This window comes from Parasteatoda tepidariorum, chromosome 12 (genome assembly GCF_982258835.1).
Source record: "Parasteatoda tepidariorum strain Cologne lab strain chromosome 12, Ptep-v5.0, whole genome shotgun sequence".
NCBI classification, from domain to species: domain Eukaryota; kingdom Metazoa; phylum Arthropoda; class Arachnida; order Araneae; family Theridiidae; genus Parasteatoda; species Parasteatoda tepidariorum.
The window spans coordinates 4213935-4231766 of NC_141766.1; the positions used below are offsets into that span (position 1 = coordinate 4213935).

A 17832-nucleotide genomic window follows, 5' to 3' on the forward strand; every position below is an offset into this window, starting at 1 on the left:
TAATTAATTTCATTATTTAAAAAGTGAGGGAATGATATTTTATTTTAATACATGTTTTTCTCTAAGTTACAGCTACCTCAAGTTTGAAAATGATAACATACTAAGTATATCTAACATTTATTATAATTTAGTTTTATATATTTATCAGGTTCGGGAAATAAAATTGGCCGGCGCTATTAAACAAAAAAAAATTTAATAATATACTCATCTTAAATCATTCCGTCACTTCAGCATCGTTCCCTCACTTCAGCAGCATTCCCTCACTTTATACACTAGTGAGGGAATGACAAATTTAATAAAATTTAGAAATAACAGTTAGGCCTAATTAATTTCTGAAATCAATCACATGCAATTATATTCATACAAGAAAGCAACATATAATTATCCACATTCTCGATGAAGTTGTATTTTATTTTACTCTAAAAAACGACATGAGGGAATGACAAATGTAAAAAATTTTACCTGGTTTGATTTATTCAAATTTATTCCATAGCAAAGCTTCTTTCAGTTGAAGTTGGAAACATACTGCAATTTTGTTCTATGATGCCAGTTGCTAACTGCTAAAGTTTTTATTAAAATATTTTTATTCTAAGAAGATTGCAGGTGATAAGAACATTGTTGTGACGGAATGATGCGAAACGCTGAATTCTATATTTCAATATTCTGAAATTAAAAACAGGAATTTGTAAATTTTTTATTTTTATTTCAGAAACAATTTTTTCTTTTTTAAAATCAACAGTGGGGATAAGTGAGGGAATGACATATTGATATATTTTAACTACCTAAAATAAATAAAAAATAAAAATTGATAATTTTATTTTTATTCTTTTGTTAGCCTGCATTCTGAAGGACACTTTCCCTGAAATTTTTTTTTCGCAAGTCGTAAAACAAACATAAAATATACTGGGGACATGAAAATGATTGTTTTTGTGAGAATGACCCATATGTAATATATATATATATATATATATATATATATATATATATATATATATATATATATATATATATATATATATATATATATATATATATATATATATATATATATATATATATATATATATATATATATAGATAGATAGATAGATAGATAGATAGATAGATAGATAGATAGATAGATAGATAGATAGATAGATAGATAGACAGATAGATAGATAGATACATATATATATATATATATATATATAGTGAAAAAATTGACTTGTAAAAGAAAACGAGTGAAGGAATGTCGTAAATATATAAATACAATTGTCATCAAAAAGTTTAATTAATCTAAGTAAGAAACAATCATTAAATGTAATATTTTTTGAACTATAAATTCTTAAAATAGTAATTTTTAGAATGAGTTCTTAAGAAGAGAGGAAAACTTTTCATACTAAATAGTTTTGAGTTCTAAGAATAGATCAACTCTATTTTATAAAAACAATGATGTTGACTTTGATCTTTTCGCCATTTAATGGGAGAATATTTTAGGATTTTATTGTTCCAACGGTTTTGACCTACATAATCGTTATTTGCAAAAATATTATTGGGTGTTTGTTAAAAGATTAAGAGTAGAAAAATTATAGTCTGCCTGTTGTGTCTGAGAAAGTGATGCTTTTTAAGTTAATACAAGTTTTGACCTACATAATAGTTATTTGCGAAATTATTCAATATTTGGTAGATGATTAAGAGTAGAAAAGTTAATTTGACTATTGTATTCGTAAAAGTCATTCCTTTATTGTCATTTATATAAAAAAAATCTCACATTTGAAATTAATTCTAGCCAAAATATTGATTGTCGTAGAAAATGCTGAATTAATTACATTTAGACACGCGTTTATTAAAAGATGCTTTTAAGTTAAGCTCACTTTAATAAAATGTTTTGTAAAAGGGATTATCGATTGTAAAGGAATCTGGAAGATCTTTTGGGTCATGATGATTTCCCCCATATTTAAATATTTGAATAACATGTTTTGTATAAAGAGAAATTAGTTCGTATTGTCTCTTTCCTTCTATCTTAATCTATCGGACTTAATTTTTGTTTCATCAAAAAATAGAAACAATTATTATCTTTAATAGATATGAATTGATTCAGTTGTATATAGTATGTATATCGCTCCTCTAACTTTCTTTTTATTTCATCAAAAAAAAGCAATTAAAAAAAACAATTATCTTTGAAAAAAATTTAATTGATATAGTATGAGGATATAGTATGAATTTAGTACGAGTATGAATATAGTATGAGAGCTTAAGGACAATTCGTTTATATTGTCTTTTTACTTCTTATCTCTACACTAACTTTTTATTTCAAGAAAAAAAAAGTTAAAGAAAAGCAATCATTATCTTTGAAAAAATGTGACTTGATTAAGTTGTATATAGTACTTAAGAGCAGTTTGTCCGTATTGTCTTTTTGCTTCTAGCTTAGCCCATCTCTTCTAGGACTTACTTTTTATTTTATCAAAATAATGGAAACAATTACTGTCTTACAGAAAATAATAATTGATTAAGTTGTATATAGTATGGCGGCTGAAGGGTTGTTTGTCTATATTGTATTTTTGCTTCTAGCTTAGTCCATCTCTTCTAGAACTTACTTTTTATTTCATTAAAAAGAAAATAGAAGCAATTATTATCTTTTAAAAAAAATGTAAATTGATATAGCATGAGAATATAGTATGAATTTAGTATGAGTATGAATATAGTATGAATTTAGTATGAGTATGAATATAGTATGAGGGTTTATGGACAATTTGTCTATATTGTCCTTTTGCTTCCTATCTCTCTCTCCTTTAACTTTCTTTTTATTTAATCGAAAAAATAAAGCAATTATCTTCTGTGAAAAAATATGAATTGATAAAGTATGAATGTAGTAAAGTATGAGTATGAATGTAGTATAAGGGTTTAAAAGTTTGTATATTATTTTTTGCTTCATATCTCTCCTCTAACATTCTTTTTATTTCATCAAAAAGAAAGCATCAATTAAACGTGAATTGATAATGTTGTATATAATATGGGGGTTTAAAGGCAGTTTGTCTATATTGACTGCTTCTTTCTATAAAAGCGTAGTTTATTTTTATCGATAAAATGATATTTAATGGAGTTAATAGAACTTTTTTTTCCATACTGCCTTCAAAGGGCTGTATAGTTGGAGTCAAAGTTTTATTAGAAGAAGAAAAAAGGTTTTTGATCTTATGAGCGACAATTGTTTATAATTATGTGAACCAAAATATTACTCAAATGAAGATTATGATATATTTTTAAATTTAAATCTAACCAAAGCTTAATTTATCTCATTTGAACGTTTTTGAGGGGATGTTTAATTAAACTATTGTAAAGCTCTGTCGAATATTGAGAGTACTGAAAAATCGATATTTACAGGAAAATTAGGAAAAAGTTATCTTTTGATTCATAAATTCCAGAGCCAAGTTTGTTTAACCACGATAAAAAGTTTATTTAAAATATAAGCTAATGAATAACATTTGAAATATCGCTGGTTTCGTAATTGTCCTGATCTTTTACGATTTTCCTGATGAAAATTATTTTGCCCTGATTTTTAGTTTTTTTCCTGATATTCCTGATTTTACGTGTTAAGAACATTCCATTTTCTATGAATACAGTTGCGGATTTTGAAATAAACAATTTGAAGAATTTAAAGATTTGGACTTTTTAATTTAATTATTAATACTGGTAAAAATCGCAAAAATTGATAATTCCAACTTCGGGACAGTTCACTAATTATATATATGGCGTATAGCAGCAGAATTTAATGTTTCAAACACCTTGTGTATAGTTTCGATGTATTATTTTGTGGGAGACATTATTGAATTGTAATTATATTCGAATAGAAAATGTCTTAAAAAACGATCTCATTTCTTAGTTTGCACAACGCTTAAAACACGCCTTAGATTTTTTAAATGTATCGAGGTTTGAATGATGCTAACTTGGCGAAGTATCCTTTGGCCAAGGGTGCTAATCTCGTAACTAACGAGAAAGAAAACCGAACTGCTGCTTGCCGATCAATAAAATTTTTTTGCAGAGTTTTAAAATCTTGTATAAAATTTAATATTTTTATTAATCACTTTTAATTACATCGAAATAATAAAAAACAATGATGTTTTCCTTCGAAAAGAAAGCATAATTCTGCAGCTGAAAAGTATATTTCGCCAGAAAAGATTATTTTTTAATTTAAGATTCCCATCGGAAGCTCTAATATATGCGTTTAATAGGCTAAATTTAAAAGTTTAAATTATAAGATTAGAATAAAAAGTCTATTGTAGTACATACCAAGCTCTAAATAGTAAATTCCAAAATTCCTACATAATTCTGTGTTCTATAGGTATTTTTAATACAACAATTTATTAGTTGAATTAGAACTCCAACAAGAAATCGTCTGAAATTTTTTTTTTTTTTTTTATAAGTGTCTTAAACATGATTTCTCAACTGCGTTTTTTTCGATCATTTGGTGATATACATTTACAGTATACTCTCGATATCTTAAAAACGTTGTTATGTCAAAAAAATATTTTTCCTAGGTGTTATATATCAACTTAATGTAAATTTAAAAACCTATGTCTAAGACTTTCTTCTCAAAATCTTGTTATGTCGAATTGTTTTAGAAATAGAAAATGAATATCTTCGGGAAAATCACAATGTAAGTTTATTTTAAACAGATTTTTTTCTACTTAATGCAGAATTATTTTTGTCTAACTTTTAAAAATAAAATTATTATTGTATTTAATTAACAGTCAGCTATCATCACTTCCATATTTATGATAGTTATTCCTATGTTTCATGACTGTACATTTTAGAGTAATATTTAAGATAGATATTTTTCTACTTTTTAGAACATAATTAGTTCAGAACTTGTTATCTCGAAAGCTCGCCATCTCGAAATTTTTTCAGCGTCCCTTCAACTCTTTGAGATATCGAGAGTAGACTATATAAATATATATACTATATATATATATATATATATATATATATATATATATATATATATATATATATATATATATATATATATATATATATATATATATATATATATATATATATATATATATATATATATATATATAATGCTGATTAAACATATATACGGTTGAATGACAGGAGCTTTTTCACATTAAGATAGTGTGTTTTAAAACAAAATAGAAGGAAGGGTTATTTATTTTTTTTTAAATTTTAAATTTGGTTGGTTTTGCAACTCACTTAAGAGTTGGACGTTTTGCTACAAGCCAACATTTCAATTTCATTAATTTGTAAATATTGTGTAAATTGTATGGACAAAAATAAAAGCATAATTTAAGTGAACTGCATTTGATATTACATTTATGTTATGTTATGAGAAAAGTAGCATCAGAGAAAAAATTTTAGAAATCACAGGCCTCATTGGCTTAACCTAAATTTGAAAATTGACTTAACATGTAAAATCCAAAAAAAAGTAGTATTTTTTTTCATTCTTTGTAAAAACAAATATCAATGATTTTGTAAATGAAAGAAATTTCAGTGACTTTTTCTAAGATTTAAACAGATTTAAATAACTGTAAATATGAGGAAATTTTTAAAAAAAATTAATGTTTGCAAGTGAGCCGGAAGATTTTACTTTTAGCGCAGAAAAAGACGGTGTTTCATGCAGTATTTTATAACCATAAATTATTAAAATGCTAAATATAATATTTTTCACTTATTTTGACTTAAATTAATTTTAAATAATGAAAAAAAGTATGAAAAATATGTTTAATTGAAATTCGGCATCAAATTGTAAAAAATATATAAACTCAAGATTTAAGATTGAAAAATTTAAGATTAAATAATGTGTCTCAGAAATTGTAGAATTTTTATATAATTGTTTTATAAAAAAATCAGCTTCTTAGGGTGATTGAAATGGATGTAGCATAATATGATAATCTGCAACTAAAATATCAGTTGATAGTGAGTAAATAATATTATCATGAAATGTAACTCATGTAACCGAATGTAACTCATGTAAATTTTGATTTAAAAAAAGGAAACATGGTAAACAAATTACCAGGTAAGATCTGCAGCCTTTTTTTTTAAAATCTTTTCAATGACGTAGAATTTTTTAGGAGAAATTTTCTCCTCAAATTTCTTTGCAATCGAAAAATACACGAAGGACGAAACTCAATTGAAAACTTCGTGCATACAGTTACAGGTGAAGATAAGGGGTGTACTACAGTTACATATTAAGAAATAACAAAAATTTTGATCAAAAGCGACATTTGGTAAATATGGGATTGGCCTTGGGCCGGGATAGCCTGGTTGGTAGGGCACCGGGCCCGTGTCCAAGAGGTCGTGGGTTCGATCCCTGCTGACCGAAGACTCCCCGAGTAGTAAAGGGTGACTGGAGCGTGTTAAATCTGTCGAGTCACAAAGTCCTCTGTGTTCCCAAAACAAATAATACCTCTGGGGGTACTGATCCAGGAGTTTCCTTGTCTTCTGGATTGGTTCAAAATTACAAGGCTACGGAGTTGAACATTAATAGTCGTAAACCCAAAATTGGTTCGGCTGTTCAACGATGGTTATAAAATAAAAATATAAATAAAATATGGAATTGGCCAGTTTTGGAGCGAAATGTTATTTTCAGACGCATAATTAGCGGAAATTTGATCGGTTTTTTGTATTCAGTTGATCGAAAAGATTACTTATAACTTCAAAAAACCTTTTTTGAAACTGAAGACACAATTATACCTTCTGAACTAACAGGCAACAAATTAACAATCATTCATGATAAAATTCTGATATCAAAATAATTACAATAAAATAATATTTTTTGTTGCAGCCTTGACTGAACTCCTAAATGTAGATATAGATGTACTGTTATTCTGAACTTTTATCATTGTTGCTAAGCAGAAGATTTTTAAACCTAAAGCAGGTACACTTTTTTAGCATTTCTTTTATTGATTATTTTCTAGTTTTCTTACTTTAAAACATGCCGGCCAGGTGGCCGAGCGGTTAGCGTGCCTGACTGCGAGGCCATAGGCTGCGGGTTCGAATCCCGCTCTGGGCATGGATGTTTCTCTCTCTCTTTGTGCTGTCCTCTGTTGTGTGTGTGTGTGAATGTGGCCCACCCTATAAATGGGTTTGTGGTAGTGTGGCGTGGGCAATGTTGCTCGCCTCCGTGACTTTGGTTCTCAGGTGCCCACTGGGTAACGCGAAATGAGCAACAATTCTGGCATAGTATAGGCAAAGATTCAAATTCAGTGCCAGCCATTGGGGAAAAAAAAACTTTAAAACATGACTCAAATCGTTGATAAATAGGCAAAAGTATAATGTATTTCCTATGTTTATAAGCTTTTTAAATTATTACTTCCCGTATTAAAAGGGTCCAAGGTACCTCCCGCAAAAATAGAGTTTTTGTGCCATGATCGTAAGGGGTCTTGGTATGAGCATGTTTACTTTAGTCGTAAAGAAAAGATCAGTAACATATTTTAGCAAATTACGAAGGAAAAACAAATGTTCTAAAATGGCGCCTTCAGGCAATATTGTTCTGTAAGTAGTTTCTCCCAACAGAGGATTTAATTATATATTTTCGCAGCCAACTTCACGCCACATAATCTTTATATATTTTGACAGCTTGTTTGAAAAAAAGTTCGATTGATTCCACTCTGTAGTTTTTGGTTGGTACCTTTTTAAATATGGAAAATAAAAAGCAGAATCTTCGGCATATTTTACTTTTTTACTCCGCAAAGGAAAAAAAAATACTGTTCGAACAAGAAAAAAAATTATCCGATGTTTATAAAGAAGATGTATTGGGAATACGCCACTGTCAAAACTGGTTTGCAAAATTTTGATTCGTCAAAATTGTTATTCAGATGCACGAGTTGCACCACACCAGTTTAAGCTGACGAAGACACATTAAAAGCATTAATTGTTGCAAACCGGCGAATAACCGGCGAACTCGTGAGATTGCTGAGAGATAAAATTTATCGAACTCGACGGTTCATGATCATTTGAAAAGCTTAAAAATTTTAATCTTAAAGCTCGACATATGAGTTCCTCGCGTCCCTACGGGAAAAATTTGTGCCGTCACGTTTACGTCTGTGATTTGCTTCTCAGACGTCAAGAAAATAATCCATTTTTCACCACTGGGGGCGAGAAATGGGTTGTCTACAAAAATGTTCCGATCTCTACAAAATTTTTTAGATGTTAATATTTTTACTTTAAATAAGGAGGTCAAAAATCCCTTGGGTCTTCCTTTTTTTCCAGCAAAGAAAACAAAAAATATATGTGCGTAAAATCATGCTATCATCAGAAAGATGGCAAAATGTATTAAATCGGAATAAACAATATATGATTTAATAAAATACTTATTCACTATAAAAAATTTACCTATCATTTTCATAAAAAAGCAAAATTATTTTTCGAAAAACCTAATACTTTCTTCATATGCAATTATACTGAAACATCAGAAGTGCAATTACATGATTTTGAGCTGATCCACATTTTAACAGAACAGACAGTTGCGTAAAAATTGAAAATTTGAGAGTTTAAATTTTTCCTGCCTTGGGTTAAAGCAGAGAATCCCATTTTTTCCCCAATAGTCTTAAATTTATTTTTCTAAGATCAACTGCTTATGTTTTAATTGACGATGACATTGTTAATAACGATATTTGGTAGATAAAATATTTTTTCTACAAGAAGAAAAAAGAAAAAAGAAAAAAAACTTGTTGTTAATTGATTCTGAATGTATTTTTCGACCTAATTAGAAGAATATTCAAATTTTAAGTATGAAACCTTTAATATATATTTTCTAAACTATACATAAAGCAGGTCTCAAATTAATTTTCAAGAGCTGAAAACAATTTTAATTTAGTGAACTAAAAGAGACTAAAAAAGAAGAAGAAAAAACCTCTTTGATTGCCTGAGAAGACTATTATTAGAAAAACGTTTTAGTTATATTTCAACATTCCAGCTTTGATCAATGGGTATTTGTCAAATTTCGATAGTGGTTCTCGGATTGAGAACAGGGATCTAAAAATATATATTAAGGATGGTTATTACTGAACACTCTGTATTAAACATGAGCTTTATTCTAAAATGCAAAGGAACACAATCATAATCACTTTCCTAAGAAGCCAATCCTTTCTTCAGTATCTGTTTTTTATATCTCTTAACTACAAAAAAGTCGATTACTCACAATTTTCTTGAATTAATGATAAATAACACTCATTGTAATTGGCTGCATCGCAATTGCTTTAAAAAAATTATTCTTTAATAGCCTCTATGAACTCATTTTTTTAGTAATCGAAAATCAGCCAGTCAGTAAATATTTGAATCAAATTCAATTAGACCTTCTCTACCGCGTAATCTTTTTCAAACCATCGAAAAAGAAAAAAGGTCAATATTCAAATGAAAAAAAAAAACAAGAAAATTTAAAGTAATGAAATAAGAAATTCAAATTTGAAATGGTAAAATGAAATAATATTAGATTTTAGATAATTTTTTTTTCACAATTTACTTCATTTGAATCGAACCGACAAAATAATGCCGACGCATTTCCACACGACAAAAATCTCAAATTTTAATCTCGACTTTAAATTTGAAATACACAGTTTTCGGTGCAGTAGATCTATGTAAGTAATTGCTGTTATTTACACTTGAAAAGAAAGGGCCCGACTTTGGAATGAGATTTGGTGTAAAAATAGTATACCTTTAGGATGTTCACCCCTGAAAATAATTGGCCGCTCCAGCCATCCACTTCTGATTAAAAAAATTTTTTTTGAAAATGTGATCAAAGATTAAATAATAGTTAAGGCGTTTTTCTGACTAATAGCGCAGTGGTATAGGCGGTAACTTCTTTCATTGCCACTCTAAACATCGAGGTTCAATACTCGCTGACGGTAGATTTCATCTTTTTAATTTAATTTTTTATATCTACCGCTTCTACAAACATTAATAATTTAAATATAAATAATTTTTTGTTAGTTTTTTTAGTTGCTAGATATACGTAATTGCAATGATTCAATCTTTCAATTATAAAGCTAGAAGGTGAGGTCACCGTTGGTTGGAAAAGTAGTATTTTTAAACTTTGATAACTCAGAAACTATTCGATCAATGGCGCTCAATTCTTTTTTAAATTTTACTAGTTAAAATTGCACTCTTTAAAATGGTGTAGAAATGTGTAGATTTAACAATTTAAAATCAGTTCAAATAAAACAATTAAAAATAGTAAATAATTATTAAAAATTATTTTCTACATCTTTGGGCAAACGAATTTTATAATTATGTTCAAAAAAATTTATTTCCTTAAAAAGTTGACGAGTTACAGTAAACTACGCTAAAAGTAAAATTAACGGCCGCTCTCCGGGGCTACCTCCCCTATTCTAAGGATCCATCGGTAAAATTTAAGTTTATTCAGACGTTTTTGAGTCCACTTAATTAGCATATTTAAAGTTAGTCCTTCAATCCATTAAGTCGTAATTCTCTCATTAGATCAAAAGTTATTCAGGGTGTTCTGTTTTTTTTTTCACGCACTGCACAGTAAAAAACTATTTATAAATACTGTTTTAATGGATAAGTAGAATATTATAAAACTTTTATTTACATTATTTTAGAACAAGAACTATTAGACAGTCAGATCTCGATTTAACGAACTCACTGACATCGAAAATTTTAGTCTTCAAATGATATTAGGGTTCAAAATGAAAAATAAAAATGGCATTTACCTATGGAGCAACATCAAAAAAGCAATTACGCTAAAATATCTTTAATCATTTTGTTGCATAATTTTTTTTAAAAATCAAAACAGGTTTTAAAAAAAAACTGCTTGTTTATTTCATATTCTAAATCTATTAAAGTTTAGAGTTAAAGTATGAAGAAAAAAAATTGCAATGGAGTTTTTACATTCAATATAAAATTAGATCATAAAAACCGGTAGCCAGGAAATTAAAATTGAAGAATAATCATATAAAAGCAGTGAATAAAAATATACAAAATATTTATGAAACATTTATTAGTAATAATGTTTAGTATGATGAACTTCGAAACAAGAGACACCGTGTGACAAGAGAGCACCGTGAGGGTGAAGGTGCGGCTTAGTTCAGTACCCCTAAATAGATGCCAGCACCCTTTATTCGTGTGGCCACTTCCATAATTTAAATATAGATCTGAAGGGGAAGGAAACTTTAACCAGATCCTACCCATGGTACTGCTCAGCGACCTACCAGGGGATATACGACTCCACAGATATTACTAGCACGTATATTCCATTTACTTGGTGGGTCTTCTTAAGGGTCGAATCCTGGCCAATCTGGATAGAAGTCCGATGTTCTAAACACTGGGCAGCTACGGTTCGCAAAACAGCATTGAATGCACCAGCTCATTTCATTCGTATCTATGGAAATTCCACTTTTTGAAAGTATTTTTCAGTTGTATTTTTAGAAATTTTGTTCCAAGGCTATCTTACAAAATATAGAGTATCCAAAAATTTATGTTTGTATAGTTTTTTTGTAGTTTTGTTCAAGGATGCTAAAATTTTTCGTAACTTCTTGTTTTCACAGAACGAATATTAATGAGGGAAAACACAATTTGTCAGGAAATGCGACTAAATTACTAACTGGAGGATTGATAAATAAACAAAAGAACATTTAATCCAAAGACGTCAAATGTATGAGATAATAATTCTGTTATAACTTCACTTAGAGCCCAACATTTTTTTGGTCCAATAATTTGTTTATTCGGAAATTTTTATATGTTAAATAATGACTTTTGCCTTGAGTTTAATCAGGGGGAAATTTGTGAAATTGCAAATTCGATAGACAGACGTTTGTTAAATTGGGGTAGGACAGTATTATTTTTATTGATTATTTAAAAACTATTACTGTAATTTAAATATCAATGAATATCTATAGTAAGAAAATTTTATTATCCATGAAGTAATAATATTTGTAAAAAGATTTTATTTATATTTAATTATTCAAGAAGAAGCGTAATTCAAGCGAGAAAAGTATGCGATTAAGTACGTAACAATTTAGGCTGCTGTGCCCACAAAAATACTTATATAAATTGTGTTTTCAGAATTTTCTCTCTCAAAATTGACTTATTATAATTGTTTTATGGGATGAACACCCTTAAGTCCTACCTTTTCTTGAAGTCATTATTTTTGAAGCTTTTGTTCTTTAATCGAAAATATTATGTGAATTGCAGTTTTATAGATCCATTTCTTTCTTGTAATGTTATGTTAAAATATTTTTGGTATTGATCTGTAAAAAGAAATTCCTTTATAATCTAAAATTAATTTCATTTCTTAGGGAATTGGTGGGGACTTTTTAAAATTTTACCTACTATAGTGAAAAAACTCTTTTGTTTATAAATTGTGTGTTTAATAAACCCAATGAAATGAATAAAACATAAGAGGCCCTCTCTAACCCACACTAACAATAACTGTTACGTAAACTTTTTATTAGTATTTATTTTATAACAGTAGTTGAACACCCAAATGTTGAGTTCAACTCATTTTGAACCCAATCCAGAAGGCATTCGAGTATCTTTTCGTGGAGAGGAAGAAAACCTCACTGAGCCATCGCTGCTTCACCTCATTAGAAGGCTCTGAGGTTCCCAAACTTTTTTTTCTCCTGGACCACTTTCAAAGTTTTACTATTTTCGGTAGACCCCCTGCTGCTACATTTCTACTAAAACTCCTAAAAAATATCACCCTAAATTGGGGGTGTTAAGAAGAAGAAAAAAGTAGCTCATTTTCTTGTATCCAATTTATTAAAATAATACTTCGTAATTACTAAATATAATAATTACTAAAATAATAATTGATTCACTCACAGTCACACTTTTATGTTCAAAGTCCCGGAAACAAATGAGTAACGTTTCGTTCTTGGCATTCGTATTCATACTAATGTAGATTGCAAGCACAGCGCAAGTCGCATTTCATCCCTTTGCAGGTCTAAACAAGCATGCCGGACGAGCGGGCGGCACTTTGCAAGTCTCGACATGTGGTGTACACTTGTACTATTGTCAATTGATCGATTCCATTCTATGTTTGAACTGAGTCTCGAATATTTTTGAGTACCTACCTAGTGAATGATGCTACCTGCCTACGTTGATAGGTAAATCCAAGCCAAAATTTTTGTTCTTTATTATGAAAACCGGAAAACTTTTCGTGGATCTCCACTTACAACTTGCGAACCCCTGTTTTCTTTTCACGTCTACGTGGACTCCCGTATGGTCTCCTATGGACCCTAGGGAGTCCACCTGGACCACTTTGGGAACCTATCCCCTGAGTATTTATTTATTTTAAGTGATCACCAGATGACCGCTCATATATCATTGGTGGGAAAATAGCTTTCTATCCACATTTCAAAATTAATAAGGTTTTTAAATTACCTCCGCTTGCCGAAATGTATAGTGAACCAATAAAATGAATAATACCACCCTAAAGAACTTTTCTTTTCACCAACAAAAAAACGCTAATATGGTTATTAATTAGCACTAATAAATAAGTTATTAAAACACAAAAACGTACAGTGAGTAAGAAAATAAAATAATGAATGAACCACCTTAAATAACTTTTGATCTAATGATTGGATTATCACGTTCTGGGACTCAATGTTAATGGTTCGTGAGACTTACCAAAATATGTTAATTAATTAGTGTAAATGATATTTTACGTTACGAAATTGAACACAAAAACTGAATAAACGTCCTTTCTTCGATGAATTTGGGTTTCTGACCCCCGCATAATTTGGTCAGGAGTATCTTACCATATCTCGAGAACTTTTTAAGCGAATTTTAAAAAATTTAAGCATTCGCTTATACAAGAATAATTCCACGCAAAAAATAACATTTAGGAAATATTTATTTTAATGATAATTGAGAAATTTTTGAATTGTAAGGTATGCACTTTTTGCTTCATTTTAACAAGGTTATTACTAAGCAAAATTCCAAATTTGAACTGCCGAATAGTTCCCGTAAATGTAATTTTAAATAAGTCGTATTTTAAAAATGAACAAATGCTCAGGAGGGCAGACCCTTAGTGTTTATATCACTTTTTATATCAGCAATTTATTAGGCTAATTGTGCTAGGCTATTAGGCTAATTTCTGCACAGTACTATAAAACCCTTTTATCCAAAGAGAATTCCTTGCAAAAATAATTGTTAATAATTATTTTTTATTACTATATGAAATAAAATCTATATTTATTACTAAATAATTATAAATTTGAATGGTTCGTGTTTTATTTCTACGTTTCCATTTGTTTTGATACTTATAAAAGGTTAATATAAGCATACTTTTGGCGTTTCAAATATAGCATTCAATCAACTAATAATAATTCTTTTCACGAGCAAGCGAAATAGCTTTTGTTGTAGTTGTATACGTCACGACCGAGAGGTCAATGACTCCTTCTAGATGAAAGGAAAAATTCGACGTTTCCCTATTCTATATTTTGACAAATCAGAATGTTTCTTTATTAAATATTTTTGCGTGAAAAAAAAATGATGTTTAAATTACAGTTGAATGATAAAAAATTTTGTTATAGATGTGTCAGTTATCTATTTTAAAATATCTAATTTTGTTTTGTTGTCAGCACTTGTGATTTACTTCATCTGATTTAATTCAATTTGATTTAATGAAGAATTCTTTTTTTTTATTTGAATGCAGAGATTTACAGTTTTGTTCTATAAAATTCTAAATAATATTATTGACTGGTGGGATATTTTAAATATAATTCAGTTTGCTGTATAAGATTACAATCTATGAAATGAAAAGTTATTTTCAAGCTCATTTTGTAAACATAAATATGTTTAAAAAATTTATTTGAGTGAATTTCTCAACATTTTTCGAGCATGCTAAACATTTTGATATATTTAATATGTTTTTTTGCCGTTTTTAAAATATTATGTTAAAATGTTTTATTGTTGCAAAGATGTTCTTTTTCCCCCTCATTGTACACAATTGTAACTGGATGTTATATATCTGTAGGAATTTTAATATCTGTAGGGTGTGTTGACGTTAAAATAAAAAATTAAAAAGTAATGAAACTTTATATTGGAAACGATCCTTAACGATGGAAAGTTATATTTTGATGATTCTTGTTGCATTTGCTTCATATAATTCTCGTTTTTTGTTAACTTTTCAAATAAATCTGTCATAAGGCTGGGGCAGTCGGGGTATATGCTGAGGGACACATAAATCAAGAAGCCTTGGGCCAGTCATATTAAATAAACAAAATAAATTTAAAATTTTTTTTTTAATGAAAACAAAGAAAAAAAAATTTTGCGTTCATTTTTAGTATTGAAAATTCGTAAACTTGGTTTTATATTTTAATCATATATATAGGTGTTCGCCAACCTTTTTATCTCCGCGAACAAATCAACGTTTGTTAATTTTACCGCGGCACCTTGAGGGGGGGGGGGAAGGAGACGTTGATTGTTTATATTTAAGATTGTTTTCATTTTATAATTTTAATTTAATTGTATTTAAAAATGCCTTCAAAATAGAATACAATTACATGCGACGTATTGGTGCAGTGACGTCACTCAGCTCCAAGTTCATGGAAAGTCGTACAAATCTGAGAGAAATACACCACAGTAAATAGAATGAAAATAATTTCCTTAAGCGGCCCGTACTATTTGATCCACGGACCGGTCCCAAGTTTTAGAGACGTATTTCTTGGCAGCTCTAGAGAAAAGAAAAATATTCAAAATAATAACTATAAAGGTATTTGTAGATGATTATATAAGAGAAATCGCGAAATTTTTTATTGCAGAACCCCGATACATCATTGATAAAAATTAAGCAATAATCATAAATTTAACAGTAAAATTTTAAAAACTGTAACAAAAGTGTTGAACTATTTATTTTCATGAATTCATTTCACATATTCTATTTTGATTACTTGAGAGAAATGGGTTTATAAGTTCTTTCTGTTCTTAGAAAACGGAAGCACAAAAAGGTTCTTCTTTCCACTTAGACTTGGCGCTAGACTACCACCTCGGTACTATTTGAAATTTATTATGCGTACTATTATTGGTAATATTTTCTCCAAGGTACTATTTATCGGTATCGGTACTTGGCGCTTGGCCCTTTTTAGGGCCCAGCCAAGTCTAGCGACGGCTCTGCTTTCAACTAAAACATTGATTTTTAATTTGAGCGCAACAATTCATTTAACTTCCTGAGAGATTCTGCCTACAATACACTGGGCAGCATTTGGTACAATTTTATCTCTAAAAGATAATATTTTATGACTTTTTCTGTTTGGACAATAGTTTCTTTATGAGATGAACAGGAAAACTAAGGAATTTTCCTGATGTCTTGTAATTGTGGGGGTAATTAGGAGAAATTGGGCCAAAAATGATATCAATGCTAAATATCATGTTTTCACTAAGATGGAAGTCTTAAATTCTTTATAAAATAAGTAGAAAATCTAAGCAGGTTTCATTTTGAAAAAAAACATTCTTTTAGGTATTTATAGTTATTGGGATATATCGGAGTGATTAACCTAAATAAAATTTTCACCAAGATAAAAGTCTCAAATTAGGATATGTTCTTTATCAGATAAAAAGAAAAACTAAATAACCTTCGTTTCAAAATTTTGTAATTATCGGGGTAATTAGCCTAAAATTGACAGTAATGCTAAATAACACGTTTTGACTCAGATGGAAATCTTAAACTTGGATTATGTGCTTCCATCTTGGACTTCCATCAAGTAGGCATTAAAGTTTTATTTCGATATTAGTAATTATTGGGGCTTATCTGGCTGATTGGTGATAATTTACTTAATTTGTAATAATGCTAAATAACGTTTTTGCAAAGATAGAAGTCTTTAATTTGATTCTAATCAGTTAAAAAAAACTAAAATAGTTTCCTTTCGAAGTTTGTAATTATCAAGATTAATAGGGGTAATTAGCCCAAAATTGACAGCAACGCTAAATAACACGTTTTAACCAAGATAGAAGTCCAAAATTGAGACTATATGATTATTTATGAGGCAAATAGAAAATCTAAAAAGGTCTTATTTCGATAACTTATAACTATTATGACAATAATTAGCGTAATTTACCGTTCTGTTAAATAACATTTCCTAAGAATCAACAGCATCACACCTATTTGTGTCATTAAACGGGAAGAGATGAATTCGTGCATATGAATGATTTTGAAGAACCACGAAGCAATGAGATTGTTTGGGAAGACAGATTAGTCCTATTTTTTGAGAAAAAAAAAGGGGGGGCTAAATATTTTAATGGCCGACAAAGCAGAACGCTTGAAGAAGGTAAATTAATTTTAAGGCTGTCAAAGAAACTTTCTTTTCTTACTACCACCCTATTGAACACACGAAAAAATAAATAAACAGAAAACACACTATAAGTAGAAATATTTAACAAATTCATTCGTTTGAAGTTCGGGTCACAGGAGTTAATACAGGAAGTTCGTTCTACAAAGTTCCTATTAGTAAAACAACTGAAGATTAATTCATGTTTGTATGTCGCTAGAAAAAGATCTTTCAGTAATTCACGTTGGATCTTGTTAAATAAAATTCATATATTTAGCAAAACTTTAAAATAGAAAAATATTCATGACCAAAATCACGAGTTTCTGACGAAAAATTTTTTTTTTAAGGTCCAAAATCAATTTTCTTTCAATCATGATCTAGACGTTTAAAAACCAAAAATTTCAGAATTTGGGGTAATTTTGCCAACTTTCTAAAAGTCTCACCAAGAAAGAGCTAGAACAAAGAGGCGTTACATATGAACTTTGAAATCATTTATATGTAGTGGTGTGGAAAATAAGTTCAAATGAATAACAAAAAATACATTAAAACCCAAACTTAGGTACAACTAGAATAAATTTTTACAAAAAGCGAAAAAAGTTGGCAG

General features: G+C 29.0%; 1 protein-coding gene and 1 long non-coding RNA gene across 5 annotated transcripts in view; one reads left to right on the forward strand and one right to left on the reverse strand.

Annotated features, from left to right (window-relative positions):
• Window positions 1-17832, reverse strand: part of LOC122269199 (uncharacterized) — a 206745-nt gene that overhangs the window by 54330 nt on the left and 134583 nt on the right. For 2 of the 3 annotated variants that reach the window (XR_015430714.1, XR_015430709.1), the window contains one exon: window positions 463-663. The exons of the other annotated variant lie outside the window; for it this stretch is intronic. This is a non-coding gene — a long non-coding RNA (uncharacterized LOC122269199). The remainder of the gene's footprint in view (window positions 1-462; window positions 664-17832) is intronic. 3 annotated transcript variants of the gene reach the window in all.
• LOC107453372 (uncharacterized) overlaps window positions 1-17832 on the forward strand; it is a 404700-nt gene that overhangs the window by 42300 nt on the left and 344568 nt on the right. For both annotated transcript variants that reach the window (XM_071188231.2, XM_087155622.1), the window contains exon 2: window positions 6785-6877. The gene's annotated coding sequence lies outside the window, so the exon portion shown is untranslated. The remainder of the gene's footprint in view (window positions 1-6784; window positions 6878-17832) is intronic.